Source organism: Eubalaena glacialis, chromosome 3, assembly GCF_028564815.1.
Source record: "Eubalaena glacialis isolate mEubGla1 chromosome 3, mEubGla1.1.hap2.+ XY, whole genome shotgun sequence".
NCBI lineage: Eukaryota > Metazoa > Chordata > Mammalia > Artiodactyla > Balaenidae > Eubalaena > Eubalaena glacialis.
In genome coordinates this window covers 31,651,133-31,669,786 of record NC_083718.1, presented here as the reverse complement: position 1 = coordinate 31,669,786, position 18,654 = coordinate 31,651,133, and the positions used below count along the sequence as shown (strand labels likewise).

At 40.5% G+C, this 18,654-nt stretch overlaps 1 protein-coding gene across 7 annotated transcripts in view; it reads right to left on the bottom strand.

Moving 5' to 3' along the window:
* Positions 1 to 18,654, bottom strand: part of RGS7 (regulator of G protein signaling 7) — a 590,220-nt gene that overhangs the window by 196,970 nt on the left and 374,596 nt on the right. Inside the window, exon 1 of one of the 7 annotated variants that reach the window (XM_061185430.1) lies at positions 567 to 625. The exons of the other annotated variants lie outside the window; for them this stretch is intronic. The gene's annotated coding sequence lies outside the window, so the exon portion shown is untranslated. Of the gene's footprint in view, positions 1 to 566; positions 626 to 18,654 lie in introns of those variants that run through there. 7 annotated transcript variants of the gene reach the window in all.

Below are 18,654 nucleotides of genomic sequence, written 5' to 3'. Positions count from 1 at the left end.
CTACAAAACAGTACCCAATTCTAATTCATGAAGGCGTTCTCCCTCCTACTCCTGCACCTGTCTCCATCAAAGCATCACAAGAATCCACACACCTGGTCATTAAGCCAAATTCACTTAGCACTCTCTTGGGCACTGAAAGAAAACAACACAAGAGAAGCATGACTTCTACCTAGAGGAACTTACTGCCTAGTCAGGGAAGGTAGTTGCATAAAGAGGAGAAAGTTGGACCCTTTTGACCCTGTGCCTTTACTCCAATACCAAGACTGAAAATCCTGAAGAATCTGCACAACTCATAGACCTCCGTTAGGAACTTAGTCTCCTACCTCAGCCTTTCTCACTGGTACTCAGTAATTTATTTTCCACCCATTCACGCCACAGTCATGAATACATGCTGTGTAATTATGGGGACACTGGTACACTGGAGAGAAAAGGTAAAAAGAGTACGATGCTCATTCTCAAAGAACCCACTGAATGGCAGCTGAAGCAAGGAAACAGATGTGGTAAGTGCTAGGACAGACCTAAGAACAGTCCACTATAGGAGCGAGTACACAGGGTACCTAACATACAGTGAGAGAGAAGGAAGGAGACGGGACATCAGGAACTGGCGTTCATAGTTAGCTTCCTCTCCTGTTCTTTACGGTGACTGTTCCAATCTTCCACTACTGGCTCAAATTTCTCAACTGCTATGAGGTTGCTAAAATGAATGTAAAACAGAGAAGCTTAAGTTAACTAAAACTTACAGCCCTACTTTACTGAGGTACAATTTATATACACCAAAATGCACATATTTCAAGTATAAAATTTGCTAAGTCCTGACAGATGTCTGTACTACTTCAATTAAGATACAGAACATTTTCATCATCATAGTAATTGAAATGCCCTCATGATCACTTTTGGACAAGATAACCCCTTCCCCAGAGAAAACTAGGATTCTCATTTCTATCACGATGTTTTAATTTTGCCTGTCCCAGAACTTTATAAAACAAAATTTTACAGTATGCACTTACTTGTGTCTGGCTTCTTTTGCTCAACATACTGTTTTGATAATCATTCATATTATTGCATGTATCAGTGTTCCTTCTAACTGCTGAGTTCTTTTCATTGTATGAATATACTACAGTTTGTTTATAGACCTTTGGGTTGTTTCTAGTTTATGGTCATTATAAATAAAACTGCTATGAATATTCCTGTCATTTCTTATTATGGACTTATGTTTTCATTTTTTTATGTAGATACCTTCCACCTGCTTTTGACAAACAGAATGTAGTATTTCTGAACCTTAAAAGTTAGAAGGTGGGGATAAAAAAACCCAGTGGTATCAGTGGGTCAATAAATCTCAACCTAATATTCAAATGACCCCCCCTTGCCTGTCACTTCAATTTAAAAATGGAGGTTAACAAAGATTAACTCCATCAACTTACTGCATCCACATGTATAAATTTGTTTGTCTTTATATCTCCTCCCTCCTATTTTCCCCAGTTTCTGAAGAAGAGGGTTCTATTTTCCTGTCCAGAGCAAATCCCTTTTTATCTCATTTTATTCCATCTCCTCAAGGGCTTAACTGTACTTTACCCTCAAGTTTTTTTTAATATTAAAAAAAAAAAGAAGCTTCATAGACAACAGTATGGCACTCAGACTCTAGCAAGTGAGAAAATACTGTACATATAATCCCAAATTAAATATATAACTAGAGTGGCAAATATTGTGACCGAAACTAAAGGGAACAATGAAAGATTAAAACAAACGATCCTGGTTTAGTTTGGAAGCTTGAGAGCCTTCTCTAAGCACTTGGATGGAAAAGATTGAACCCATGTATGAGACAGAATTGTAGAAAAGGAAGGTCCTAGAAGAGATAGGATAGAATTAAAATCAAAGTACAGGACAAACTACATGCAGGATATGAATCAAAACCCTTTTTCTGAGATGGAAAGAAAGATGGGACTAGAAATTGAAAGTACTCTCAAAGTATGGAAATTGGTATGTTTATATCTCAAATTTTCCTATGAACCAGGGGCATGGCAATCTTTTGAGTCAATTGTGGTTATTATATAAGAATTTGAAGGAAGAAGTGAGGAGTTGGAAGTGCTGCTATGAGAAGTGGGAGAGGCTGCTGACAAAGGTTTGACAAGAGGCCCTAAGGGTCCAGGTGAGGTTGGGAAGCATGGTGTTCTGGGCAGAGAAGCTTCCACCAGCAGCACTCAGCTGTACAGGTACAAGCTCACAGAGGAAGCAGGAGGTTTTCAAGGTGGGTCTAGCACAAGGATAGGCCCTGGAGGACATTCAATGATCTAGGGGGTTTAGAAAAATTATTGAAAGAATTAGAAAATATTCGAGAGTCTTAAAGTGACAATAAAGTTTAAAAACCCATCTTTTCTCCTGCCCCACATCAAACACATGGATATGTGGTGCATGTTCAGCCACTGCTATACATGGCTGCAAAGAAAGCAGTGTCTTTCAGGAAAGACCAAGTTTCTATTAAGGTCAGGAATCTAAAATAATCTCTAATAAAGAGACCTATAAAGGAGTTTCTATATATAAGTAAGACTTAGTAACTGAAATAAAACTCTTTAGTTTTTCTCCTCTTGAATGACAGAGATGCCAGAAAGACCAGCAGTTCTCAAATTTTAATGTGCATATGAATCACATTGTTTAAATCTTGTTAAAATGCAGATTGTGATTCAGTAAAACTGGATTGGGGCCTGATAGTTTCCATTTCTAACAAGCTCCCAGAAGATGTTGCTGCTGCCGGCCCTGAGGAGTGTAAATCAATTCTGAGTGACTTAGTGTTGGAGAATATAGGAAAAGAAGTTGCCAGACCTCAGAGAAAGAGCAAAAGAAACACAGAAGGACCCTTGGGTCTCTATGGTGAAGAAGTCTACACTGATCTGAATTCCAAGACTACTCAATAGCTTTGGAGGTTCTAGTTCCAATAGGAGGTGCCATTCACATATTTCCTCAGTCACTGAGTAGAGAACTGGCAGCATCATTTGGCATTCTGGGGACAGACTGACATCTAACGGTATATCCAGAAATGGGAGTGAATACCTCTGTCACCTTTATCATTGAATAGGGATGTTGGAAGGCATACTGTAAACTGTTGAAAGGAGAGCCAGCAATGAGGTACAAACTGTAAAGCAGAAGGGTTAAGTCAGGTGAAAGTGTAACGCTGTAGAGTTAAGTGAATGTTATGGGCTGAGTTGTGTCCCCCAAATTCCTATGTTGAATTCCTAACTCCCAGTATCCTAGAATGTGACTATATTTGGACACAGAGTATTTTAAAATGTAATTAAGGTTAAATAAGGTTAAATTAGATTGGGCCCTAATCTAATATGACAGGTGTACTTAAAAGAAGAGAAAATTAGGACATAGATACACAGAGGGAAGACCATATGAAGATATGGAGAAGATGGCTATCTGTAAGCTAAGGAGAGAGGCCTCACCTGAAACCAACCTTGCTGTTACCTTGATCTCAGACGCACATCTCCAGAACAGTGAGACAATAAATTTCTATTGTTTAAACCAGCCAGTCTGTGATACTTTGTTATGGCAGCCCTAGACAAGTAGTAGATTAAATGAGATGGCATTTGGGTAGTGCCTAGAATAAAAAGATAAGAGACTTGGTATGACTATCTGGGTTTGAGTATCTGAAGGGCACTTTGCTCTAAAGTGATTACCCTGTTGGTGCTGTGAATGAATATCTAATGATGTTAATAGTTCAAAGTCTGGGTGCTTGTTGTTAAAGCCAAAGAAATTGGATCCCTCTGTGGATTAACATTAGCAACAGAATACACATAGATGTAAACACTTAAGGTGAAACATTTGGCAACATGTGCTTTCCTGTTCCTAACCAAACACATCAGGAGAAAGTCCCAAAAGGATTAAGAACCGTGCTCTGTGATGATCTCTCACTGGCAGGTTCAACACCCGGAAAGGAACAATTGCTGATCATTTGTAATATGCCAAGAATGAAACTGCATTTTTGGATATTTTATTCTGCTCTCCAACCTAGCAGAGAAGACCAAGAGGAAGAAATTAAATTAAAACTCATAGATCAAAAGCTTAACTTCTCTTCTAGAAATGCATTTACACATTACTTAACATTCATAACTAATTTTGTGATTCTGTGACTTTCAAGTTACCATCTTTCATGGCCAATGGTCCAATTTCTTGCTGATCCTATCAATGGGTCTCATCTGAGAATATCAGCATCTAGGATGGCATAATGGGGAGAATATGCTGACTGGCTCCTGTGCAAGAGGTGATGAACTCCATCAGATGTTTGATCCTCTCATCAGAAATGCTGCACACAGACTGTTTTGGTATCTAACAAGAACTATACGTATTTTATTTTAACTAAAACTAAATACATAACTCCAGTGATATAAAAGGAAATTTTATTTTGTCTCAAGCAGAGAAAAGCCTGTAAAAGAGGTCTGGGGAAGTATGCTTCCTGGGCGTACTAATCCTTTTGGATTAGTCTAAGAAACATACAAAGATTTTGTTTTTTCATTTATATGTTTTGAGTTCTTTTAATGCAACATTCAGCAGAAAGTACTGGTTGACTGCCACAGAAGGACAGAACCTATCAGTCTATAATAATCCAGATAGGTTTGGTGATCCAAAGGCAGAATGATACATGTGCCACTTCCTTCCTAGCACCATGGGAGGGGCTGGCCTCATGGAATGCTGACAGCAAAGTGGAGTAGACTCAGGAGAGAAACAGTGGAATCTGGCCCTGTTTGCTCAAGAAGGACCTGTGAGAGGTAGAAGAGATCCAAAAATTCCTGAGGCCCTTGAGTGCTGGGCATGGAAGCCAGATAAGAATTAAGAAATATGTTGCCTACTGAAGTTCTCTACAGTGTGGAATGAGGGACCTGTAGATAAGGGTAGCCAGTTATAGACAACAGTGATGATGGTGGTGGTGGGGAAGGGAGTCTCTAACATTGACAAGAACAGACCATGGGCTGCACCAACGCTGGAAAATTGAACATGGGATACAGCCAGGCCAGAGGGCAAGACTCAAAGACATGAGTACGGCAAGACACCTCAGTGAAGGTCAGTGAGAGCCCAAGGAGCAAATAAGGACCTGAAATCAGCAAGTGGTCCAAGGCTCCTCTTGTGAAACATGACGTCATATTAACCTACCCCTCTGCACTGGAATGCTGTCCAAGAAAAGGAAAGGAGAAGGTAAGGGGACTTGGGAAGAAACTTTACCTAAATGACAGTAAGTCACTGGAAAGTGACAGGATAAACAGAAAGTGATTCGGTTATACGTAATAGGAAAAATTAAGCCCTATTTCAAGAAACTGGAAATGAATGAATAGAAATAGGGCTCATGAGGAAGTTCAGGTCAGTTATTGAGAAATAAAAAGATGTATATATATGTATGTATATGTATATGTATGTGCCTATTGATGTCGTGTTGTGGTGGTTAATTTTAAAAAGCTGAACTAGGGGTTCGAAAGGGAAATTCCTTTCCATTTCATAGCTCAGAAGGCTTGACTATTGCTTTCTCCCTGATGGTGAGAAATCCAGGTCAATAAATGTGCCTCTTTCCACTCATGCAGAGCAAAAGGAAATGAACCTAGTCAATGGATTTAATGGATTTAAGAACTATACCTTAAAATGGAAAATAGAGAATGTTACCTAGTGCTACAGCACATAATTAAAGTGTCTCTACCATATCATATTAGTGAAAGACATAGGGCAGGAGAGGACAAAGAGAGGTGATGCCACTCTTGAGAGTCAACATATTAAGGGGAACTTTCAGCCTAATAATGTAAATGAATCTTGTTAAATCCTACTCAGTAAAATTCCAGGGAATGAGAGCTACAAAGAGAACGCCCTTCTCAGGGAACCTCACTAGCATTAGGACATTAACTTGAGAAATGATGGTGATGGTCTATTCTAGATGAAAGACTTAAAAACACTATTTCTAAAAAGGTCTTAGCTGTCAAATATGAGATTCACATCACCAAGCCTACATTTCCTTGCTTCCTTTTTTTGTGAAATAAGATCTCTTTCCCCCCCACAATCTTCCATTTTCTACATTTATTGAGATTTTTGTCTCAAAATGCAAAAACTAGATGGCATGACAGTACCTAACATAGAAAATCAAAATTTTTTCACTCTGTGCATACCCTCCATTTACATCCACCCCTCAGTATAAAATTTGAATCTATCCAATAATCAGATAGCATTGTCTAGATAGTATTTATATATATTTATGATATTAGCCTTTTATGCAATCTTACATAAAGATAAAATTTTAAACATTAATGGGTCACACAGCACTTTAATTTTAAATCCACTGGACAGATGCACTCTATATTACTTGTCTACAGGTATCTTCAGAATTAAACTTTTACAAGCTCTCTCCAGTTTTTTTGGCTATAGCCCAAAGGATATCACAGGACTGTTAAGATAGCAGAAATTACTGGGCCAACCATGTAACTGTATCGTCATTTCCTAAACATGGAGACTGCTCAACTCATTTGTTTATTCATTAATATCCTTTGAATATTTATCACGTTCCAGGAAGCACCATGATACTATGATGCCTAAAATCATATGAAGGAAGTAAAACATTCCCACAGATAACTACAGTATGAAAGTTTCCATATGAGTGATAGAAATAACTATGAAAATCTTGGAAAGAAATAAGTCATTCCAGGCTCTAGTGAGTAGAAAAGGCATTTCAGCTGGCCTTGAAGAATGGGTAAGTCTTCACCAGACTGAAAGATGAGATACTCACATGGAGATAAACAGGCTCCACAGCTTATACAAAAGGCAGGAATTTTAATGGAAACAACATTGTAGTCTAGTTCAGATGGGACATAGGTAAATAGAGTAAGATAAAACTAAAAGAGTCGCCAGATTTCAGAAGACCCCTTCACTCTCCTGCATGCTTATGAGCACTGAAGCATGAATTGAAAAATTCTCTGATGTTTATAATTCATGATACCTCTAAATTTAAAGAACCACAGTTTCAAAAAGCTTTGCATTTTTCATCTCCAGGCTCTCAGAGAAAGTGTAAGATCTTCTAAATCAATCTCTTGGAGCTGAGGAAAAGTCATGACTTTTAATGTTACATTTTCATTTTATCTAAAATTTTAAGTTTCATTATGTTCATCTGCCCCATACTTTCTAGGCTCGTTGTTCTGCTACAGCTTAGAAGACAAAATATGATGCAAAAACCATCCAATAAAACTTCTCATTTTCAGAGTTAGGATTTTCACCACTTTTTCTTGGTTGCTAACGAAGTAAACTATATTCCATTAGCTTAATGTTAACTTGAACAATTAAAAAAATCCAATGTACAAGACTTTAACAAATTGACCATTATGGCTTGATTTCATAGAGATATTTCAAACCAAAGCACATGCTTTGAGATGAATGCGCTACCCAGAAGGTTATTATGGCCTTGTAAATTATAGATTAATTGATTAATCTTATACTGATTGACAGTACTAAGTAAAGTCAACCTCTATTCTTTTCATGTTAGTGTCCTCAAATTTTTGGTAAATTACCATCACCATCAACTGAATTTATTTCAATTAATTTAATTAAATAAATGGCAATTACATATTTGGGATAATTTCACTTAGATCTTTCATCCTTTTAAAAACAAGCATTTTCTTTCTTTCCAATCTGTTATAAGTATCAAGTCAGATCAGAATAAGACATTGACGTGTCCTGATTCTCCATGTTTTACTTGTCTCTTCAAGTTAAAAAATAACCGAGTTCTGTGGCTTGTACTATACTAACTCCCATATAAACAAATTCACAAAATTTTAAAACCCAGTATGCAATTTTGTCAAGCTGTTCAGTCCATAACTGGGTCTGAAATTATTATTTAATTTATAAGGTCACTAGAAAAATGTTTATCTAAAAATTATTAACCTGGAATTTGGCAGACCTACCTCATAAGACTATAGCAGAAATCACTTACAGGGTACAAGGCAGGACAGGATAACATGGTATATAGAAAATGATGAAAAGTTGGAGCCTATATCATACCAAAGACGGTTTAAACTCCTTAGCAAAAATTTTACATGAAAACTCATAACAACATGAAAACAAATACAGATAAGGAAATGAGGTCCAGAATGTTTAAGTGACTTTGTAATACATATCAATTTAGGGAGAGGATTGGGACTAGAATCTCCTTTTCCCATCTATGTAGCATTTACCTGAGTCTTTATATTCAAAGTGGGCTTTTTATACACAGCATACTGTTGGGTATTTTTTTTTTTTAATCCAATCTGATGATCTCTGTCTTTACCTGGTACTTTTATACTATTCACATTTAAAGTGATTATTTATATATTTGGATTAAAATCTACCATCTTTGTACCTGTTTTCTACCCACTGCATGTGTTCTTTTTTCTTTTCACCTCTTTTACTGCTTTCTCTTACTGAGTGTTTTATATCATTCTATTTTATCTCCCCTTTTTATGCTTATTTTTTAATTAAAAAATTTCTATTTAAATAATCTAAAAACTATTTAAAAGTTGCCCTGGGATAAACAATATATATCTTGAAATAAATTAAATCCACTTTCAAATAACACTACACTACTTCATCAGAAGTGCAGGTACCTTATAACAGAGAATTCCTAATTCCTCTCATCCCTGATGACATTGCTATCATTTAGATCATTTATCCATGTGCTCTAATTCCCTAATGTTATTATTATTATTGCTTGAAAAAGTTGTATTTTAGATCAGTTAAGAATAAGAAAATAAAAGATTTTGTTTTACCTTCATTTATTTCTTCTCTGATGCTCACTCTTTCATTGTGTACATGCAAGTTTCTGACTCATGTCATTTTACTTCTGCCTGAAGAATTTCTTGCAGGGAAAGTCTGTTGGTGGTGAGCTCTTTCAGTTTTTATTTGTCTGAGAAAGGCTTTATTTCTATGTCACCTTTCAAGGACAAGTTAGCTAAACACAGAATTCTAGGAAGGCAGATTTTCTTTCAATATTTCAAGGAGTTCACTCCTTTCTCTTCTTGATTGCATAGTTTCTGATGAGAAGTCTGCTCTGATCCTTGTGCATTTTCCTACAGATGATTTTTATCCTTGTCTGTCTTCTGTCAAGATTTTCTCTTTGTCTTTAGTTTTCTACAGTTTAATATGTTAGGTTTTTGTTCATTTTCCTTTAAAAAAATCCTACTTCACCTTCTTTCATGTTGTCTATATTTTCCTATTAGGGTCCTTTATATTTTAATTACTGCTATGCTAAATTCTCTGTCTGATAATTCCAGTATCTGTGTTATGTCTTAGTCTGGTTCTGATGATTACTTTGTCTGTCCTGATGATTAGTGCATTTTTTTCTTGCCTTTTTGCATGCCTTGTAAGTTTTGTTGAAATTTTTTGTTGAAAGCCAGAAATGTTGTATCAGGTAATAGAGACTAAGGTAAATTAGGCTTTAATGTGAGAATTACTATTAATATGCCTAGGAGTTCAGCTGTGTTTAATGTTAGTTGCTGCTATAGGATCAGAGGCTTCCAATTCCTCTAGGGTCCATTTTGTTTGTTTGTTTTTGCTTTTGTTTTTTGTCTTCTCTCTTGATTTGAGGGCTACTCTTGGTACTAGTTTCAAGAAGATCTGTGCCTTACTGGTCTTCAAACTGTAATACAGTGTTATTATACTGGAGGCTTATTGGTGTGGTGGTAGGGAATAGCAGATAGGAACATTGTATAATTTTCTGATTACTTCTCAGTCATTTAGCGGGGCTGTGGCCTTCATGTGTGTTTCTGTCCCACCCTCCTCAAGGGATATAGATTTGTGGTTTTTTTTCCCACTTTCCCTGCTCCCTTCTCTGGTTTTTTTCCCACTTTCCCTGCTCCCTTCTCTAATCTATTTCCTTGAAGGGCTGCCCCCTGATGACTATGGTTTTTCTTTTTTCCTCAGGGTAGATAGTGCTGGAGTGGGGCAGAATTCCCTTATCCTAGCTATGATAAAGTTCCAGAATTGCCTCTGAAAAATTCCTTTTCCCTGGAGAGAAGGCCTTTGTTGGGGAAAAGAGATTGGGACAGTTACCCTTCCATTCCCCCTGCCAAGGCTCTGAGGAGATTTTTCTCAGAACCTAACCCTGAGAACCTGGTGTGCTTTCTAAAGGGAAAGCCCACAATGTATGAGGGCCTTACTATGACTATGAGTCTCTCACTCTCATGCTACTCTGCCCTCAGTCTCCAGCAATTCATCATTGTTACTATTTAAGAGTTCCTACTAATTGACAATATCTAGCATCTTCTGTTCCCCATAAGCAATTCTGCCCACCCCTTCCTGCTCTCATGTGGTATGTCCCTGGATGAATCTATCTCTATAGGTTTCAGGGTGGCAGGTAGACCTATGACCTCAGTTCTCTGATGGGTCTAAGATAGGTCATTGATTTTCAGTTTGTCCAGGCTTTTCTTATTGTAGGGATGGGAGTGATGAATCACAAGCTCTTTGTATATTGGAGGTGAAAGTGGAAGTCACATTTCTTCTTATCTGTGAGAATCGTACCAAATTACTAAATCTATTTTTGAGGTTTTTTTTAATCTGGTGCTCAGTCAATGCTGATTCCATCTCTCATATGCCAAGTGACCAGTCTGACTCAATTAAAAGGAATGAATACTTGATTTGCTCACTTGATATAGAGTTATATAAACATGGCATATTTTTATAGTTAAGTGGGTTGTGTTTTATAATAGTTCATCTACTAGTTGTCTCACAAGCTGTATCTAAACAAAACAAAATAATCCAATGAATTGCTCATTCCAGGGATGTGGCCTCTCTAGTCAAGAAAATATGCTTGTATACTTTCCTAGAGCTGCCATCGAAATTACCACAATCTTGGTGGCTTAAATAAACAGGAATTTATTCTTACAGTTCTGGAGGCCACAGGCACAAAATCAGGGTGTTGGTATGGCCATGTTCCCTCTGAAGGGCCTTGGGGAAAATCCTTCTTTGCTTCTTACTGCTTCTGGTGGCTCCAGGCATTCCTTATAGTGGCATCACTCCAGTCTCTGCCTCCATCTTCACTTGGCCTTCTCCTCTATTTCTTCTCCTTTCTTGTCTCTTATGAGGACACTCATCATCAGATTTATGGCCCACCTAGATAAACCAGGGTGATCTAATCTCAAGATCTTTAACTTCAGCACATCTGCAAAGGCCTTTTTTTTTCCAAATAAGTTGACATTCACAGGTTCTGGAAGTTAGGGTGTGGACATATTTTTGAGGGGTCACCATTCAACCCACTAAAATGCATTAGCTAAACTGGCCGTTGCACGGAAACAACCCATCAGTTTGGTCAAAGGATCAATCTTAAATTTTTGTGTAAAGTTCTAGATTTCCCTAGAAGAACATAGTGGAATGTTTTTATTTCCTTGTCCAATATAATAGATTCCACGATACAATCATCAGGGCTAAATACTCAAGGAAACATGATCAACCATATCAAATTATAGTTTTTTCCCCAAAGCGGATCACAATATATTATCTTCAGAAGCAATTTTGGATCATTCCTTTGAATAGAGAAGAAGCAAATAATATGGTTCTTATGTTGTAAATGGGAAATTTAGACAGAAGAGTAATTCAGTTAATGTTTACAGTTTAATTAGAAATGCTGACAGGAAGACTTGCAGTGTTGGTAGACCTCCTTATTAGTGCTGTCAGATAGCTGCATTGCCTCATCTTATTTCCTTTCTCAAATTTCAATCTGGGCTCCAGAACCAAAGAAGTTCTATTTTGCATGCATCAGTAGCAATAAACAATTTACACTTATCTATCCTCCTCTGTAACACTACAGCAGCTGCTTGGAAGTCCTCATTCTACTGTGATAAGCAGGTTTGCTATTTTATTTCTCATTGGTTCAGTGCACATGCCAGGGGTGAGGCACAGAGCTGAGTAAATAGGAGAACAAAGACACAATAACATTCCATTTCTAAATAAACAAAAATGGTTATTTCAAAATACAGCGTACTATCTTAATTTTCAAGGTCTGCAATTTGTTTTCAAAATGTTTAAATATACTCTTGTATATAATGCTTTAGCCTCACTTCTGAGCATATACATATCATTTGGACAGCAAACATACCTCTGACTGGTGCAGAGCAATGCAAAATTGCACAGCTTACTGGCAGGATGGATTCCAAAACCATTTACCCAATTTCAAAATAAGAACTAGGTATTAGCTGACTCAGTGATGTGTGGACAGTTCTAGATTCTCTATCTGTAAATTTTAAAATTATATAGAGAAAAAAGGAGATGGAAGGTAAACTATTAACTGGGATTGAATGTCTTTTTCTTTACTGTTAAAAATCTATGTGGAAACATTCCTCATGGATATGATAATATTCCAGTTTTGTGTCTTAGAAAAATCTAATTAGTTTCCATTATCAAATAATCATTAACCACTTGGTGTCCCACCTCCATCACCCTAGTTTACTTTTTGATACACAAGCATATGCTCTGTTCAACCTGAGAAAAATAGTGGGAAAGGATAAGCAACTGCACACCTGGCATTCCTAAGGTAGGGATGGGTGACAGTCAGTGATGATAAATGTGGCCAGTTACCTCTTGGGTTCTCTCTGAACACTGCGTGTTATGCTGTTTAAGACAGCAGTTTTTGATGCAGAACAGGGACCTAAGAGAACTATATTAGCTATCATTTATTGAGAACTGACTATATGCAAGGCTTGTAATACTCAACCTCATTAATCCTCACAATAGCCCTATTAGATACACGTTTTCAACCTCATACAATATATGGTAAAAGTGAGGTTTAAAAGGTTAAGTAACTTGCCCATGCCCTCATTAAGTAGGAATTTATGGGCAGGTCTGTTTGACTTCAAATCCTATTCTCTAAACCATGGATGTTCTACCTATTGTGAATAATAACTAATACTCTTTGAGCATTTATGGCATTGTTTTTAGTACTTTACATTTTACTCATTTGGTTTTACTTAGTTAATGATTGTAACAACCTAAAAGGATGTAGGTGATGACCAAGATGGCCATAACATTCTCCTCAGCTTGAATAAACTGTAGACAGGCTTTTTCCTGACTCTTGGCCCCTGACCTCCCTTTTCTTAAAGCATTTACTTTAGAAAATTTGTAATTGAAATTCTTTTTCTGCTCTTCTGAGGTACATTTTTAAAACACCTCTTGCCTGTTTTACAACCTAGGACTCTTTTTCAAGGAGTTGGGAGCCATCCCCTTGAAATGAAATCATCATGAAGGATAGCACCCCTAAATCCCAGTATCTGTAGGAGAAGAGGAGCCTAACCTCAGTGCGTACCTTGCTCCAAGTTGTAAAATTACCTCCTGTCACAAAGATACGGGAAAGATTACTTTCTCTGTGAGTAAGGCCAATTGGAAAACACAGATGGCCTATGATCTCCCCCACCCATGTCTCAAAAAAATTCTCTCATCCTTTGTTTCAGTGAATTTGAGTTCAGATTGCTTTCTGGTTTCTCTCCCCTACTGCAATAGCTTTGAAAAATGTCTTCCTTGCCTGTTTGAGTTTGTCCAGTGCAATTTTTGCTTTGACAATGCTTCCTATCTCCATTTTAAAGATGAGAATACTAATGTACAAACACGAAGTGATTTACCCAAGGCTACACTACTGGTGGACAGGACTAGAACCCTGGGTTTCTAGTTTTAGAGGCCATGTCTGAATCATTATACTACAAAGGGAAATAGAATATTCACAGGGCTATGGGGAAGTTTGTGGAGCCCGGCACCTGTACATAATAGATGCTCAAAAGCTGAAAGCTGTGCTTATAGAAAGGAAGAAGGAAAATATGGCTCAAGTCAAGCAAATCTGGTTCGGATCCAGGAAGTACCTCTTAGCAACCTTGCAGACTTGGGTGATCACAGTAATAGTTTCAGAGTTTTGTGCTTATTCTGATGCCTTATGGCTGAATACCATGGTGCTCTCTTTGCTTAAACTGGTTTTACTGCCACTCTTGACCATCCAGTGGGAAGCACAAACACCACTGAGGAATGATGGGCTAGTGTGTCTGTGACATTTTTGAGTGATATCTCACTATATTACTACTAAAGTCAAGAAAGAAATGCGAACTGACCGTTTTAAAGACAATCTAATCAAATCTCAATGTCATTTGATAGGTTGAACAATGTCACATGGAAGCCTAAATTATGAAGTGCAAGGTCAAATTTAGTCAAGAAACTAACACATGTACACAGAGAACAAAAGAAATTGTGGAGAGAGATGTGTATTTATTATTCTCAAAGAGGGCAGGGAGCAATCAAGATGGCGGAGGAGTAGGACATGGAGCCCACCTCCTCCCACAAATACATCAAAAATACATCCACAAGTAGAACGATTCATAAAGAACATCTACTAAATGCTGGCAGAAGACCTCAGATTTCCGAAAGGGCAAGAAAACCTCCACGTAGCCAGGTAGGACAAAAGAAAAAAAAAAAAGAGAGAGAGAGAGAGAGAAAGGAATCAGGATGGGACTTGTGCCCCAGGGAGGGAGCCATGAATGAGGAAATATTCCTGCACCAGCAGGGCGATCAGCCTGGACAGAGGGGGAGCATTGGAGCCTTGGAGGAGAGTGCAGCACCTGGCTTGCAGTAGGCAAGTGGAGGGTGATGTGCACAGACAGTCAGTACTGCCGCCATGCGCTCCCCAGCCTGAGACATTTATCTGCCGGTGTGGGCAGCAGCTGGGTGCTGGCTTCGGAGGTCAGACCAACGGAAAGGACCAGGGTTGGCTGTGTGAAGACAGCCTGAAGAGGCTGGAGTGTCACAACTGTGGGCATACTTGGAAGAAGCCTGGGCCTGCCAGACGGGCAAGGTGCCATCATTGGTGGGGGCGGGGTGCACGAGGAGAGGGGTGGAGCCGTCATTAAAGCTTCTTTACCTGTGCATGCTCTCAGGCAACAGGACACCACCTACATGAGCTCTGGGGGTGGGCGTGAGCCATTGCCACCATACTGGGCTCCAGAGATGGACATGGGCCATTGCCACCATTAACAGACCATGAGCAAGTGCCAAGCACTGCCCCTGCCATCCCGGGACTGTGCAGGCTGCTGCTGCCAGTACGAGACCCAGGAGCAGGTGCCAATCACTGCCTCCGCTGTCCCGGGGATATGCGAGCCACCAATGCCACTGTGAGATGCGCGAGTGGGCACTGATTGCTGCCCTCCCTGTCCCGGGAGTGCGTACAGGCTGCCGCACCTGCACACTCCATATCAAGGGGATAACAGGCAACACACACTAAGAAAAGAGGCTGGAAGCATCCAAACTAAAAACATCCCCTCAATTCCAGACAAGATGGCAGAGTAGAAGGACTTGAGCTCTGCTCCTGTCATGAAAACACCAAAATCACAACTATCTGCAGAACGATCATCAATGAAGAAGACTGGAACCTACCAGAAAAGATATTCTACATCCAAAGACAAAGAAGAAGCCACAACAAGACGGTAGGAGGGGCGTTTTTGTGATATAATGAAATCCCATACATGCAAACTTAAAAATAATTATGTCACAGAGGTTCTCCCATAGGAGTGAGAGTTCTGAGCTCCATGTTAGGCTCCCCAACCTGAGGGTCTGGCATCAAGAAGAGAAGCCAACAGAGCATTTAGCTATGAAGACCAGCTGGGCTAGAGTGCAGGAGCTCCAGAGGACTGGGAGAAACAGAGACTTCACTCTTGGAGGGCACAAACAAGGTTTCACATGCACTGGAACCAAACACAAAGCAGTGACTCCATAGGAGCCTGTGCTAGACCTACTGGTGGGTTTGGAGGGTCTCCTAGGGAGATGGGGCTCAGCGGTGGCTCACTGTGGGGGCAAGGGCACTGGTGGCAGAGGCTCCAGGAAATATTGACCAGTGTGAGCTCTCCTGGAGGTTGCCCTTTTGGCATCGAGATGTGGCCTGACCCAACAGCCTGCAGGCTCTAGTGCTGGGATGCCTCAGACCAAACAACAGGCAGGGTGGGAACACAGCTCCACCCATGTGCAAACAGGCTGCCTAAAGTTGTACTGAGCTCACAGCCACCACTAAACACACCCCTTGATACTGCCCTGTCCACCAGAGGGAAAAGACCTAGCTCCATCCACAAGTGGGCAGGCACCACTCTCTCCCACAAGGAAGCCTACATAAGTCCCTGTACCAACCTCACCCACCAGGGGCAAGACACCAGAATCAAGAGTAACTATGACCCAGCAGCCTGCAGAAAGTAGACCACAAACAAGACAAAATGAGATGGTGAAGAAATATGTTCAAGACGAAAGAACAAGATAAAAACCCAGAAGAACAACTAAGTGAAGTGGAGATAGGCAATCTTCCTGAAAAAGAATTCAGAATAATGATAGTAAAGATGATCCAAGATCTTGGGAAAAGGATGGAGGCACAGATCGAGAAGACACAAGAAAAGTTTAACAAGGAGCTAGAAGAACTAAAGAACAGAGATGAACAAAACAATAACTGCAAGAGAAGAAATCAATAGCAGAATAAATGACGCAGAAGAACGAATAAGTGAGCAGGAAGACAGAGTGGTGTAAATCACTGCTCTGAAACAGATAAAGAAAAAAGCATGAAGGAAATAAGGATGGTCTCAGAGACTTCTGGGAGAACATCAAATGCATCAAAATTCTCATTATATGGGTCCCAGAAGGAGAAGAGAGAGAGAAAGGGACTGAGAAAATATTTGAAGAGATTATAGTCAAAAACTTCCCTAATGGGAAAGGAAACACTCACTCAAGTCCAGGAAGCACAGAGAGTGCTATATAGGACAAACACAAGGAGGAATACGCTGAGACACATATTAATCAAACTGACAAAAATTAAAGGAAAAAAGAGAAAATATTAAAAGCAACAAATAACATACAAGTGAATCTCTATAAGGATGTCAGCTGATTTTTCAGCACAAACTCTGCAGGCCAGAAGGGAGTGGCATGATATACTTAAAGTGATGAAAGGGGTCTCGCAAGATGGCAGAGGAGTAGGAGGACGTGGAGTTCATCTCTCTCTACAAACACATCAAAATATGCTTAAAAATGGAACAATTCTCACAGAGCACCTGCTGAACTAGCAGAGGACCTTGAACAACTAAAAGGACAAAAAGATCCCCACATAACTGGGTAGGATGAAACAAAGAAAGGGAAAAGAAAGAGGAGAGGAAGCAAGATGGGATCTGTGCCCCTAGGGGGCGAGCTGAAGGTGAGAAGAGGTTCCTGCATCTGGGGAAACCCCTCACCACAGGGAGATCAGCTGGGACAGAAGGGGAGATTCAGGGGCTCAGAGGAGAGTGCAGCAACCAGTCTGCGGCAGGCAGGACAGAGTAAGAACTCCAAAGATGGTTTGTGCCACGGCCCGGTATGCACCATCCTGAGACACAGTGCACACAGGGACTGGGTGCTGGAACATGGAGCTTGGAGAGCAAACCCAGGGAGGGGACTACTGTTGGCTGAGAGGAGACAGCCTGAGGGGACAGGAGTGAGGAGGTCCACAACCAGGAATGCTTGTGGAGGAATCCCAGACCGCCATAGAAGCAAAGTGCCATTTTGAGTGACAAGCAAATGGCAGGGCTGCCATTGCAGCATCTGCCTCCATGGGCACTAGGGAGGGCTTCTGCCGGAGCTGGGTCACGCACCCATGGCAATCGCCTCCTCCACCCCCTCCCTGTCTGGGTGGCATGCTCGCCCTGATCAATCGTTTCCTCAGCACCCTCCAGCCTGGGCCACCTGCTTTCCCTGATCGCCACCTTGGCTCCTGCCCACCTGATGGGCTCGTGTGCTCCAGCAGCCTCAGGCGCAGACATGCAGAAGTGGGGCTCTGCATGTGAGAGGAACACACGTAGAGGTGGGGCTGAAACTACAGCTGAGCCCCAGGGGCCATGTGACTAAGGAAGAAGAGCTGAAATCTCTCCTCATGGCTTCATGAACAGTGGAGTTACACCTGCGCTGACGGCTTCCTAAGTTCAGCGCCTGCGGAACATCCAAATGGACAATAAGTGCTTCTGCAGCTGAAACGGGTCTGGCTTTAGCAGCTGTGGGCTTTCTGGGCACATACATGTGGGGGTTGGGCCAGGTCAGAGTCTGAGCTGCCTCCAAAACTCTCAGCAAGTCCAAGTACACGATTACTGCAGTCCTGGGACCTGAACTCAGTGGATCTGCACCAGTGGCCTGGTGAAAACAATGCCTGAGGGACACCAGGGCTAACTGCCAGCATACCCACGATTAAGGTGGGACTGAGAGCAGTGCAACCAACAGTGTACTTTGTGATCCAGCACAATGGGCGAAAGGGGACACAACAGAGCACATTCACAGGTGAACAGCTAGAGGGGAGGAACAGTGGTTTCTCCCAGTAGGAGTGCTCCAATCCTGCCTCCCTCACAACTCAGATCAGAAACACAGCTAAGAAACAGATCTGGGGCCTCTACTCCAACAACTATGGAGCAGATCCCACCCCTGACAGGGCAGTGACAAGCACAGATCAAAGGGGAGGCCCCACTCAATATCCAGGGCAGGCTCTGGTCACCACAACACCAGTCAAAGCCACTATCAAGGGGAAAACAGCCAGCATACACTGAAGAAAGAGGTGGCAGTCATTCATACTAAAAACAGTCCTTGCACCGAAAAAAAAAAAAAAAAATTAAAACCACACAGGCTACAAAGGGATGTTCTCACATA